Source organism: Bos mutus, chromosome 12, assembly GCF_027580195.1.
Source record: "Bos mutus isolate GX-2022 chromosome 12, NWIPB_WYAK_1.1, whole genome shotgun sequence".
Classification (NCBI taxonomy): Eukaryota; Metazoa; Chordata; class Mammalia; order Artiodactyla; family Bovidae; genus Bos; species Bos mutus.
Window position 1 is genome coordinate 38,054,662 of NC_091628.1, and position 10,456 is coordinate 38,065,117.

General features: G+C 37.3%; 1 pseudogene; it reads right to left on the reverse strand.

Moving 5' to 3' along the window:
• Nucleotides 1-1,740, reverse strand: part of LOC102283653 (leishmanolysin-like peptidase) — a 175,602-nt pseudogene extending 173,862 nt beyond the window's left edge.
• Nucleotides 1,741-10,456: the final 8,716 nt, after the last annotated feature.

A 10,456-nucleotide genomic window follows, 5' to 3' on the forward strand; every position in this document is an offset into this window, starting at 1 on the left:
TCTATTTCTTTGCATTGATCACTGAGGAAGGCTTTCTTATCTCTTCTTGCTATTCTTTGGAACTCTGCATTCAGATGCTTATATCTTTCCTTTTCTCCTTTGTTTTTCACTTCTCTTCTTTTCATAGCTATTTGTAAGGCCTCCTCAGACAGCCATTTTGCTTTTTTGCATTTCCTTTCCATGGGGATGGTCTTGATCCCTGTCTCCTGTACAATGTCACGAACCTCATTCCATAGTTCATCAGGCACTCTATCTATCTGATCTAGGCCCTTAAATCTATTTCTTACTTCCACTGTATAATCATAAGGGATTTGATTTAGGTCATAACTGAATGGTCTAGTGGTTTTCCTACTTTCTTCAATTTCACTCTGAATTTGGCAATAAGGATTTCATGGTCTGAGCTACAGTCAGCTCCTGGTCTTGTTTTTACTGACTGTATAGAGCTTCTCCATCTTTGGCTGCAAAGAATATAATCAATCTGATTTTGGTGTTGACGGTCTGGTGATGTCCATGTGTAGAGTCTCCTCTTGCGTTGTTGGAAGAGGGTGTTTGTTATGACCAGTGCATTTTCTTGGCAAAACTCTATCAGTCTTTGTCCTGCTTCATTCCGTATTCCAAGGCCATTTTGCCTGTTACTCCAGGTGTTTCTTGACTTCCTACTTTTGCATTCAAGTCCCCTATAATGAAAAGGACATCTTTTTTGACTGTTAGTTCTAAAAGGTCTTGTAGGTCTCCATAGAACTGTTCAACTTCAGCTTCTTCAGCATTACTAGTTGGGGCATAGACTTGGATTACTGTGATATTGAATGGTGTGCCTTGGAAATGAACAGAGATCATTCTGTCGTTTTTGAGATTGCATCCAAGTACTGCATTTTGAACTCTTTTGTTGACCATGATGGCTACTCCATTTCTTCTGAGGGATTCCTGTCCAAAATAGTAGATATAATGGTCATCTGAGGTAAATTCACCCATTCCAGTCCATTTTAGTTTGCTGATTCCTAGAATGTCAACATTCACTCTTGCCATCTCTTGTTTGACCACTTCCAATTTGCCTTGATTCATGGACCTGACATTCCAGGTTCCTATGCAATATTTCTCTTTATATCATCTGACCTTGCTTCTATCACCAGTCACATCCACAGCCGGGTACTGTTTTTGCTTTGGCTCCATCCCTTCATTCTTTCTGGAGTTATTTCTCCACTGATCTCCAGTAGCATATTGGGCCCCTACTGACCTGGGGAGTCCCTCTTTCAGTATCCTATCATTTTGTCTTTTCATACTGTTCATGGGGTTCTCAAGGTAAGAATATTGAAGTAGTTTGCCATTCCCTTCTCCAGTGGACCACATTCTGTCAGATCTCTCCACCATGACCCGCCCATCTTTGGTTTCCCCACGGGCATGGCTTAGTTTCATTGAGTTAGACAAGGCTTTGGTTCTAGTGTGATTAGATTGACTAGTTTTCTATGAGTATGGTTTCAGTGTGTCTGCCCTCTGATGCCCTCTTGCAACACCTACCGTCTTTTTTGGTTTTCTCTTATCTTGGGCATGGGGTATCTCTTCACAGCTGTTCCATCAAAGTACAGCCACTGCTCCTTACCTTGGATGAGGGGTACCTCCTCACCGCCGCCCTTCCTGACCTTCAACGTGGGATAGCTCCTCTAGGCCCTTCTGCGCCTGCACGGCCAAGGCTCCTTGGATGTGGGGTTTGTCCTCCCAGCCGCCACCCTTGGCCTCGGGCATGGGGTAGCTCCTCCCGGCCGCTGCCCCTGACCTCGGACGTGGGGTAGCTTCTCTTGGCCGCCCCTAATGTATCAGATGATATATTATGTAACTATCATTTCCAAGATGCTTCTGCTCCAATACATCTAATTGATATCTGAGTGTTCTTTTGATGCAAAGACAGCATTCCTTCTATACTTTCAAAACCATTACTCATAATTTATTCATGTATATTTACTGTATTTTGTGTGTTTTCTTCTTTATTTTTCTTTACATTGTAAGAAGAATTGAATTTCAAATAAGTATTTCTAGTATTCACATTTATGAAAAAATTTTAGATAAAGCCTCAAAATCCACTTATACTTTTTCTGGGTTTGGAAAGTGAGGATAAAATCTTGACCCCTCAGAATAATTGAAGTTCTACTTTATTGATTTCTAATATGTAGCATTACTATTGCCATGCTGAGGTCAGTTGTTCCCTTGTTTTATTGAAGCTGTCTTCTTCATTTATCTCTGGAAGCTTTAGTGTCTATTTTTTTTTTTTTTTTAAATCTCTGGTGTGATAGTTTTTGGCAGTTTTTGTTATTTTTTCATTATGCCAGGCACTCTATGGAACTGTTAATTATCTCTGATGTAATACAAATAAAATAAATGTTTTAGTTGAACTGGACTCTTAGTAGCAAAATGTTTACATTTAAAAAGAAAACAAAACAGCTGAGCACTGGTACTATCTTTATTGGGATTCCCTGTTGGGTCAGCTGTACAGAATCTACCTGTAGTGTAGAAGACATGGGTTCAATCCCTGGGCCATGAAGATTCTCTAGAAAAGGAAAAGGTGATCCACTCCAGTATTTTTGCCTGGGGAACACCATAGACAGAGGAGACTGGAAAGCTATCCAAGAGTCCAACACAACTTAATGACTAAATCACCACCACCACCATTAATTCAAGTACTGGATGCTTAAGTGGAGGCAAAGGAATAAGCTCATAAAATAAGCATGTAGAAATAGAAAATGCCCAGAATTTTCCAAAAATAAAAACATTATTTAAGTCATTTATAAAAGTAAAAGTGAAACAAAAAAGTCACACCTTAATCCAAAGTGCAAGTAATAATATATTTTATTTAATAGAGAATAAATTAATAGCTATTTTTATTCCCTTAGTTCCTTTAAAAAAGTTTAATTTATGGGAAAAAGATTAAATTCATAAAACTGGATAAATATTAAAGTTATTAAGTAAGGTTGGTTTATTAGGAAAGTTTAAAAATCTATATCTTGAGGAGAACAAGATAGCAGGGGAATAGGTAGATGTGGAGTACATCTCTCTCCATGGATACATAAGGAATACATTTATAGCTGAGAACTGGCAGGAGTCCCTGGTCACTGGAAAGGAATATACAGATCCATGCAAAACTTGGTAGGATGAAAGAAGGAAAGGAAAAGAGGATGAGAGTGAGCAGGACTGGGTCTGCACCAGGGAAGTGGGGGAAATTGAAACAGGGGTGAGGTCCCCACATTGAAGCCATTGTTTGGGACAAAGGGGAAGCATTTTAGTCTGTTGGACAGTGCAAAAGATGATTTGTGTCAATCTGAATGGAGTGAGAAACAGTAAGACAATTCATGCTCCAACCTTACTTACCACAGATAGGAACACAGTTCCCTAGAATGTGCTGTGGCTGGGAGCTGGAGTGTAGGGATTGGAGAGAAATCCCAGGGTGAGGACTGCTGTTGATTGTAGAGAGATGTCCCAAGGGGACATGAAGAAGGACATTGTGGTGGGAAGTGCCTTTGGAGAAAAGTCTGGCAGTCAAGGAGCCAGGGCAATACTGCTGAGTCACATGCAGGAGTGGAGCCATCACTGTAGCCTATCTCTTCCCACATACCATGCCAGTAGCTGACCAATAAAGACCCTGGAGAGGGTGTCCCTTTGAGTGCCTGACATGATGACAAATAGTAAAGGGCCCCAGTCAGGGGGAACTTTTGACTGCCTACTGTGCCAAGCAATATAGAAAGACAAGCCAGGGAGCCCCTTTGAATACCAGCTTCCAAAAGCTAGAAAAAGACTCTAATAGTGCCATATCTCCTGTGCCTATACACTTGATGCCACCAGGGACCCCATGAATCAAGCAGCTGCACCATCTCCCTGGTCTATCCTCACTAGGGCAGAACTGCCAGAGGTTACAGAAAAATATCTAATAGTACCATATCTCTTGCACCACTTGTGCCACCAGCTCCCCTGTGTACCTGGCCCTACCATGGTCATCATGATATAAGCAACTGTACTGTCTCAATGCCTAGTCCTCACTGGGGCAGACACAAGTTCCCCAGGGCAACTTCAGGAGCTAACTCCTGTGGATGACCCACATACAGAGATGGGGATAAAATCACTAATGAATTCTAGGGGCAGAAAGGCTAAGGAAGAGGATCAAAACCTTTCCACCAGTTGTACAAGCTACAGATTAAATCAACACAATCAACTAGGTAGACTCTGTGTCTATGGGATATATAAAAGGACAATTAGAGTTCCCACAAAAGAAAATTCCCTATCTCTGACAGGTGTGGACATTGGAGACAAGAATAAGCAAGAATAGGGCCAGATTAGAGTCTGACCTGTCTCCATAGCAGGTCCAGAGACAAGCCCAGTACTGGAGGGCCTCCTAGGGAGGTGAAGGTGGACGTGAGTCACAGTGAGGGAAATGACAGTGACAACTGAAATCCAAGAAAAGTATTTATTATTATTCTTATCATTTGATTTGTTCTATTATTGTTTCTGGATTTCTTTTTTTCTTATCTTTTTTTTTTTTTTCCTCTATTACTGTCATTGTTTTTATTATTATCATTATTAACTCTATTTACACTTTTGAGAGTTTTCTTTTCATCACACATTTTATTTCCTTTATATACTTCTACCCCTATGTTTGCTTTCTGTGGCTGTTCCCCCCACCCCTTTGGTTTTCTTATTTCTCTTTTCCTGTTGTAGTTATTTTTTTTTTTTTTAATTAATTTTATTCTATTCTCAAACTTTACATAATTGTATTAGTTCTGCCAAACATCAAAATGAATCCACCACGGGTATACATGTGTTCCCCATCCTGAACCCCCCTCCCTCCTCCCTCCCCACACCATCCCTCTGGGTCGTCCCAGTGCACCAGCCCCAAGCATCCAGTATTGTGCATTGAACCTGGACTGGCATCTCGTTTCATACATGATATTTTACATGTTTCAATGCCATTCTCCCAAATCTTCCCACCCTCTCCCTCTCCCACAGAGTCCATAAGACTGTTCTATACGTCAGTGTCTCTTTTGCTGTCTCGTATACAGGGTTATTGTTACCATCTTTCTAAATTCCATATATATGCATTAGTATACTGTATTGGTGTTTTTCCTTCTGGCTTACTTCACTCTGTATAATAGGCTCCAGTTTCATCCACCTCATTAGAACTGATTCAAATGTATTCTTTTTAATGGCTGAGTAATACTCCATTGTGTATATGTACCACTGCTTTCTTATCCATTCATCTGCTGATGGACATCTAGGTTGCTTCCATGTCCTGGCTATTATCAGCAGTGCTGCGATGAACATTGGGGTACACGTGTCTCTTTCCCTTCTGGTTTCCTCAGTGTGTATGCCCAGCAGTGGGATTGCTGGATCATAAGGCAGTTCTATTTCCAGTTTTTTAAGGAATCTCCACACTGTTCTCCATAGTGGCTGTACTACTTTAGATTCCCACCAACAGTGTAAGAGGGTTCCCTTTTCTCCACACCCTCTCCAGCATTTATTATTTGTAGACTTTTGGATTGCAGCCATTCTGACTGGTGTGAAATGGTACCTCATAGTGGTTTTGATTTGCATTTCTCTGATAATGAGTGATGTTGAGCATCTTTTCATGTGTTTGTTAGCCATCTGTATGTCTTCTTTGGAGAAATGTCTATTTAGATCTTTGGCCCATTTTTTGATTGGGTCATTTATTTTTCTGGAGTTGAGCTGTAGGAGTTGCTTGTATATTTTTGAGATTAGTTGTTTGTCGGTTGCTTCATTTGCTATTATTTTCTCCCATTCTGAAGGCTGTCTTTTCACCTTGCTAATAGTTTCCTTTGATGTGCAGAAGCTTTTAAGTTTAATTAGGTCCCATTTGTTTATTTTGCTTTTATTTCCAATATTCTGGGAGGTGGGTCATAGAGGATCCTGCTGTGATGTATGTCAGAGAGTGTTTTGCCTATGTTCTCCTCTAGGAGTTTTATAGTTTCTGGTCTTACGTTGAGATCTTTAATCCATTTTGAGTTTATTTTTGTATATGGTGTTAGAAAGTGTTCTAGTTTCATTCTTTTACAAGTGGTTGACCAGATTTCCCAGCACCACTTGTTAAAGAGATTGTCTTTAATCCATTGTATATTCTTGCCTCCTTTGTCAAAGATAAGGTGTCCATATGTGCGTGGATTTATCTCTGGGCTTTCTATTTTGTTCCATTGATCTATATTTCTGTCTTTGTGCTAGTACCATACTGTCTTGATAACTGTGGCTTTGTAGTAGAGCCTGAAGTCAGGTAGGTTGATTCCTCCAGTTCCATTGAAAAATAAAAACCATATGATTATCTCAATAGATGCAGAGAAAGCCTTTGACAAAATTCAACACCCATTTATGATAAAAACTCTCCAGAAAGCAGGAATAGAAGGAACATACCTCAACATAATAAAAGCTGTATATGACAAACCCACAGCAAACATTATCCTCAATGGTGAAAAATTGAAAGCATTTCCTCTAAAGTCAGGAACAAGACAAGGGTGCCCACTTTCACCATTACTATTCAACATAGTTTTGGAAGTTTTTGCCACAGCAATCAGAGCAGAAAAAGAAATAAAAGGAATCCAAATTGGAAAAGAAGAAGTAAAACTCTCACTATTTGCAGATGACATGATCCTCTACATAGAAAACCCTAAAGACTCCACCAGAAAATTACTAGAACTAATCAATGATTATAGTAAAGTTGCAGGATATAAAATCAACACACAGAAATCCCTTGCATTCCTATACACTAATAATGAGAAAACAGAAAGAGAAATTAAGGAAACAATTCCATTCACCATTGCAACGAAAAGAATAAAATACTTAGGAATATATCTACCTAAAGAAACTAAAGACCTATATATAGAAAACTATAAAACACTGGTGAAAGAAATCAAAGAGAACACTAATAGATGGAGAAATATACCATGTTCATGGATTGGAAGAATCAATATAGTGAAAATGAGTATACTACCCAAAGCAATTTATAGATTCAATGCAATCCCTATCAAGCTACCAACAGTATTCTTCACAGAGCTAGAACAAATAATTTCACAATTTGTATGGAAATACAAAAATCCTCGAATAGCCAAAGCAATCTTGAGATAGTTATTCTTTAATATGTTAGTCTTTTTTTTTTTTTTTTTTGATATATACTTCTATTTCACTTTGCTTTTTAAAATTTTTTCCCTTTTCTTTATTTATTTTTTTCTTTTCTTTCTTTCTTCTTCTTCTTTTTTTTTTTTCTTTTTGATTTTATTCCTTGGTACTCTGCTTTGGTCTTCTTTTCTGGCTTGTGTTTTATATGATTTTTGGTTTTAATTTCTCAATAGCATTTTTTTTTTCTTTATTCACTGCATCACTCTCTTACTTTACTTTTTTTGGACTGTTTTCATTTTGTTTTTGTGTGTGTATGTTCCTTTGATTTTGTTATTATTTTCTGATTTTGCTTTTACCATTTGTCTGGGGTTCATTTTTTGCTTGTTTTTTCTTTTTTTATTATTTTTGTTTTGGGGTGTTTGTTTTAATGCTCTTTAATGCCATAACATACTGCTTGTGGGATCTTGTTTCTCTGGCCAGAGATTGGGCCTGAGCATCTAGAGTGGGAGCACTGAGTCTGGGACACTAGATATCCTGAGAACTTCCTACTCCAGGGACTATTAATTAGTGAAAACTCTTATAAGGCCTCTACCTGTATCTAACACTTAGCATTCCCAAATGCTAGCAGCAGTACCATATGCAGAACACCTCACACAAACAAAAAAAGCAAGTTATAGTCAAAGTACTGAAAGGGAAAACTTTACAATCAAGATTACTCTACCAGCAAGGATCTCATTCAAAATAGATGGAAAAATCAAAAGCTTTAGAGACAAGCAAAAATGAAGAGAATTTAGCATCACCAAGCCAGCTTTACAACAAATATTAAAAGAACTTCTATATGCAGGAAACACAAGAGAAGGAAATGGCCTAAAAAACAAATGCAAAACAAGAAAATGGCAATAAGAACGTATATATCAATACTTATTTTAAATGTAAGTGGATTAAACACTACAAGCAAAAGAAAAACTGGCTGATGGATAGACAAGCAAGACCCATAAATATGCTGTTTACAAGAGGTCCATTTCAAACCAAGAAACATATACAGACTGAAAGTAAGAGGATATAAAAATATAAAGGAAATCTGTAGTAGCAATTCTTATATCAGATAAAATAGACCTTAACATAAAGGATATTAGAATAGATAAGGGAGGATAGTACATAAATGTATTTAGATGGAATGTCCTTAAGATATCAAGTAAGTCCGTCTTGTCTAATGTATCATTTAAAGTTTGTGTTTTGTTATTAATTTTCTGTTTTTTTTTTTTTTTTCTTAAATCTGTCCATTGGTATAAGTGGGGTGTTAAGGTATCCAAATGCAGAAGAATACACTTTCTTGTCAAGTGCACATGGAACATTCTCCAGGATAGACCACGTTTTGGGTCATAAGTCAAACTTCAGTGAATTTAAGAAAATTGAAATCACATCAAGTATCTTTTCTGATCACAATGCTGTGAGACTAGATATTAATTTCAGGAAAAAAAGAAAACTGTAAAAAACACAAACACATGGAGATTAAACAGTATGCTTCTGAATAACCAATGCATTACTAAGGAATAAAAAAAATTTTTAAATGCTAGAAATAAATGACAATGAAAACATGATGACTTAAACCTATTGGATTCATCAAAAGTAGTTCTAAGAAGAAAGTATATAGCAATACAATCCTACCTCAAGAAACAAACAAAAAAAATGAATAGAAAATCTAAATTTATACCTAAGACAACTGGAAAAAGAAGAGCACACATACACACACACACACACACACAAATAAACAAAAAAAAAAAAAAAACCGCAAAGTTAGTAGAGAAATAAATCATAAAGACTGAGTAGAAATAAATAATAAAGACTGTGTAGAAATAAATGAAAAAGAAATGAAGGAAACAATAGTAAAGATTGGTAAAATTAAAAGGTGGTTCTTTGAGAAGATAAACAAAATTGACAAACCATTTTCCAGGCTCACCAAGAAAAGAAGGAGAATGTGGTTTTCCTTCTATTTGAACTTAATTCAGTCTATACAAATTTTGTCAGAAAAGATCTTCAAAAAAGATATTCATGAACCAGATAATCATGGTGTGTGATCACTCACCTGGAGTTAGACATCCTAGAATGTGAAGTCAAGTCATCACTATTAACAAAGCAAGTGGTAGTGATGGAATTCCAGTTGAGCTATTTCAAATCCTGAAAGATGATGCTGTGAAAGTGCTGCACTCAATATGCCAGAAAATTTAGAAAATGCAGCAGTGGCAACAGGACTGGAAAAGGCCAGGTTTCATTGCAATCCCAAAGAAAGGCATTGCCAAAGAGTTCTATTTTATTTTTTAGAATGAAATATAGCATTTGATTTTAGTTTGAACTGGCTGTCATTTACAATGGATTTGGTATACGTTGGGGAGAATGTCAAGGCAGTCATAAGTAACATTTAGAAAGTCAGATTTTGAATATATAGTACAATTTTAAGTGATCTTAAAAGATTTACACCAGTACTTGAATTAAAGTCTGAGAATATTTTAATATATAGTAAATTGTATGATAATATTTATGTAGGCTTCAGCAATATGTGAACCATCAACTTCCTGATGTTCAAGCTGGTTTTAGAAACGGCAGAGAAACCAAAGATCAAATTGCCAACATCCACTGGATCATGGAAAAAGCAAGAGAGTTCCAGAAAAGCATCTATTTCTGCATTATTGACTATGCCAAAGCCTTTGACTGTGTGGATCACAATAAACTGTGGAAAAATCTGAAAGAGATGGGAATACCAGACCACCTGACTTGCCTCTTGAGAAATTTGTATGCATGTCAGGAAGCAACAGTTAGAACTGGACCTGGAACAACAGACTGGTTCCAAATAGGAAAAGGAGTTCGTCAAGGCTGTATATTGTCACCCTGTTTATTTAACTTCTATGCAGAGTACATCATGAGAAACGTTGGACTGGAAGAAACACAAGCTGGAATCAAGATTTCCGGGAGAAATATCAATAACTTCAGATTTGCAGATGATACCACCCTTATGGCAGAAATTGAAGAGGAACTAAAAAGCCTCTTGATGAAAGTGAAAGTGGAGAGTGAAAAAGTTGGCTTCAAGCTCAACATTCAGAAAATGAAGATCATGGCATCTGGTCCAATCACTTCATGGGAAATAGATGGGGAAATAGTGGAAACAGTGTCAGACTTTATTTTTCTGGGCTCCAAAATCACTACAGATGGTGACTGCAGCCATGAAATTAAAAGATGCTTACTCCTTGGAAGGAAAGTTATGACCAACCTAGATAGCATATTCAAAAGTAGAGACATTACTTTGCCAACAAAGGTCCATCTAGTCAAGGCTATGGTTTTTCCTGTGATCATGTATGGA